The sequence below is a fragment of the Parus major genome, chromosome 28 (genome assembly GCF_001522545.3).
Source record: "Parus major isolate Abel chromosome 28, Parus_major1.1, whole genome shotgun sequence".
NCBI lineage: Eukaryota > Metazoa > Chordata > Aves > Passeriformes > Paridae > Parus > Parus major.
In genome coordinates this window covers 4420754-4424683 of record NC_031797.1, presented here as the reverse complement: position 1 = coordinate 4424683, position 3930 = coordinate 4420754, and positions in this window count along the sequence as shown.

The window sequence follows — 3930 nt, the reverse complement described above, 5'->3', positions numbered from 1 at the left end:
GGGATGAGGATGAGGATGAGGATGAGGATGAGGATGAGGATGAGGATGAGGATGAGGATGAGGATGAGGATGAGGATGAGGATGAGGATGAGGATGGGGATGAGGATGGGGATGGGGATGAGGATGGGGATATGGGGGGGTGTCTCTGTTTCGTCGGGCTCCGTTTTGCCTCCACCGCTTCTTTGGGAAGCAGCCAGGGCTTGTTGTTTTTTTTTTGGGGGGGGGAGGGTGAGAAAAGGAGGGGCTGCTCTGTGCCCCCCACCCCGGGCAGCCTCTGCTGGGAGGCTGAATGAAATGGGGGGTCCGGCCAATGCAGACCCCAAAAGGGCATCGGGGAGCGGCGAGGCTCAGCCTGGGGGGGCTTGCTGGTTGTGCCCCCCCTCAAATAACCCCGCAGGGCTGGGTGGGGGGGCAGAGCCCCCACAAATCCAGGGGGTGCCCGGCTCTGTCTCGGGGCTGTAACTTGGAGGGAACAAAGCTTGGGGGGGCGGCCGGCACAAGTGGGGGACCCGCCGTGCATGGGGGGGCTGTCACCCCCCGGAGCCAGGGCAGGGCCGGGGGGGCCGTGCAGGCGGCGTCTGCCGGGTTGGGGTGTTCTGTCCCCCTTTTTGGGGCTCGGCACCGCCGCACCGGTGTCAGATCTGGCGAGGGGGAACCCTAAAATAACCCGGCTGGGGGTGTTTGCCCGAGCCCAGTCCTCCCTTGGCAGCATCACTTGGGGTGCCCCGGACACCCCCGGAGCCCAGCAAATCCCCCCTGCCCCCCCAGCCTGACCTCAATCGTCCCACATCACCCAGGGCAGGGGGCACCCCGAGCCCCCCAGCCCCCCATGGGGCAGAGGGGAGCCCCGTCCCTGCTCGGGCTTTGGGGAGGGGGCCCAGGACCCCCCGTTAGAGCGGGAGGGGGGGATGCCCCCGGGGCTGTGCCAGCGGCACGGGGTGACCTTGGGTGAGCTCTGCTTCCTGCCGTGCCTCAGTTTCCCTCTGCCAAACCAAGTTGTGAGCTGTGGGGGGTTGCAGAGGGGACCCCCAATCCATCCCCCCACCCTGGGGTGGGGTGGGGGGGGGTCAAACACCGGCCACGAGTGACCCCCACGGGGGCAGCAGCTCTGCTTGCCTGGGAGAGGTGGGGTGATGGTGGCACGTGAGGCACCGCCGTGTCCCCCCCAGGTGCCCCCCTCGGTCTCTCCGGGTGCAGCAGGGCCGGATCCGCCTCCAGGGATGCGCTGGGAGAGGGGACAGAGCTCCCTGTGCTACAGACACGGCCCTGGGGAAGGCTCGTACTGCTTTGGGGGGCCCCTCTGTGCCCCCCCCGGCCGTTTACCCCACAGAATGACACCGAGGGCAGCTGTGGCTCCGGCAGGGCCGTGTGTCCCCTGTGCCACCGCCCGGCTGCTCTTGGGGTCACCCCGCCGGCTCCCGGGGCTGAGCGCGGCCCCTCGGCAGCGTCCCCGGGGTGACGGGAACTGGGTCACCGCTGTCACCGGGGCACGTGGCTGCGCTGGGGAGGTTTTGTGCGCCAGGGGGGCCGGAGGTGGCCCCGGGGCTCGGGTTCAGCTCTGGGGGTGCCGGGGGAGCTCGGGCCCCACCAGCAGCGCCGGGGTGTGAGTGTGGGGGGACACGGCTCACCCCCCTCCCAGGAACCCCCCGATGGTTTTGGTGCCGTTCCCACCGAGGGACACGGCCCGGCTCAGCCCGGTGGCCCCGCACACGAGCACGGGAGTCACAGGGGTGGGCTCCCCACGGCAGAGCTGTCCCCTCTGGGGGGGCTGCAGGGCCTCCCGTGCTCCCCCCGGAGCGGCTTCTGCTGCCGCTGTGTCCCCTCAAGCCTCACCGGGAGCCCCAAGTCACGGGACAGGAGAGTGACACTGGGTGTCCCGGTCCCCTCGGCCCTGCAGCGGGCCATGGTTTGGCTCCCAGTTAAACCAGTAAGCGCTGCGCCGGCACCAGCAGCCCCAGAGCGGTGCTGGGGCACAGCCCGGCCGCGAGGCCCTGCCCGCCAGGCTGGAGCTGGATGCAGATCCCTGCTGCAGTGCCGGATGCGGTTTGTATCCCCAGACAAGCTGGAATATTTTTAATTAAACCTGCCAGTTTGGATGCGATTTAAGGCATGAGCTGCGCCGGGCTTGGAGCATCTCCCGCGCCGGGGCCGGATCGCGGCTGCTGCCGAGCTCGGTGCCACCAGCCTGCCCAGGGTGGCAGTGCCACCCCGCTGTCCCCGCTGTGCCAGGGCCCGGCCGGGACGCGCTCCCTGCGGTGACATCCGATGCGTTTGGGCAGCACAAACAGCGGTAAAGACAAGCGGGAGCAATCCCTGCCTCACCTGGGGGTGCCACAGGAGCCTCATCCCGGCCTCTGCTCCGGGACGGGGCTGGAGGCGGCGCCCAGAGGAGGCTCCGCAGCCTCGGCAGAGCCCGGCCCGTGGCGAACGGGACTCGATGGCCTTGGGGAGCCTCCAGCCCGGCCCCAGGGACCTGCAGGCTTTGGTGGCGTCCCCCAAAAGGGGCGAGGAGGGGTTGGACTCCCTGCGTGAAGCAGGAGGGAGAGGAGGAGCACTGGGGAGATCCCAGAGGGGCTGCCGTGTGCTAACGGGTTTTACTCTCTATTTAATTACAGTTTTGTCAAATCAAAAAAAAAAAAAAGGCGGGGGGGTGGGATAAGGAGATCCCTCTCGCCTCTTTGAGCCGGTTAATTAAACAGCGGCTGCCGAAGCCACCACTCCCGGGGGACCCCGCGCTGGGGCTTGGCATCACCCCTGGGCTCCAGTTGCTCCCAGTTGAGCCCAGTTCGGGCCACTGGCGGTGTGGCAGTGGCTGTGGGAGAGGCTGTGGTTGTGACAGTGGCAGTGGCTGTGACAGGGCTGTGACAGTGGCTGTGACAATGGCTCTGGCTGTGGCAGTGACAATGGCAGTGGCAGTGGCTGTGGCTGTGGCTGTGACAGTGGCAGTGACAGTGGCAGTGGCAGTGGCTCTGGCAGTGGCAGTGGCTGTGGCTGTGGCTGTGACAGTGGCTGTGACAGTGACAGTGACAGTGGCAGTGGCTGTGTCTGTGACAGTGACAGTGGCAGTGGCAGTGGCTCTGGCAGTGGCAGTGGCTGTGGCAGTGGCAGTGGCTGTGGCTGTGACAGTGGCACTGGCTCTGGCTGTGGCACTGGCACTGGCTCTGGCTGTGACAATGGCACTGGCACTGGCTCTGGCTGTGGCACTGGCACTGGCTCTGGCTGTGACAATGGCACTGGCACTGGCACTGGCTCTGGCTGTGGCACTGGCACTGGCTCTGGCTGTGACAATGGCACTGGCACTGGCACTGGCTCTGGCTGTGGCACTGTCGTGCCGATGTGCCGTGGCTAATCCTCACTCTTCCCGTGTAATCCCGCCCGCCGGGATAATCCCATCAAACCCGGCAGCGCCGCTTCGAGCTCAGCGCGGGGGGACATCTGCGAGGGACACGGGGGGGACGCGGTGGCCCCGGGGAGCGGCGGCTCCGGGAGGGACCGTGGGGGCTGCGGGAGCCTGCGGGGGGCTCGGGTGGGGAAACTGAGGCACGAAGCGGGGACCAGGACGAGAGGGAGGCAGCGCTGGGAACAGCCCCAGGGTGATGGACAAGGCTGGGACGGGACGGGGCAGCGGTGGCAGCAGCCACGGGTCATCCCTGGCTGGAGTGGTGGGAACACCGCGGGCATTCCTCAGCCCCCATCCATCACCTCCCGCCGGGAACGCTGAGAGAAAGCCCCGGGAAACCGGGAAGCGTCAAGGTGGAGGTTTGGGAGGTGGGAACTGGGATTCATCCTTGCCATGTGCCCAAAATAACCTGTCCCTTGTGCCAGCCCTGTGTGCACAGCCCTGCTCACACGTGTGCCAGCACACGCCTCACACGTGTGACACTCATGGACACGTGTGACATCCATGGACACACCTGGACACGTGTGACA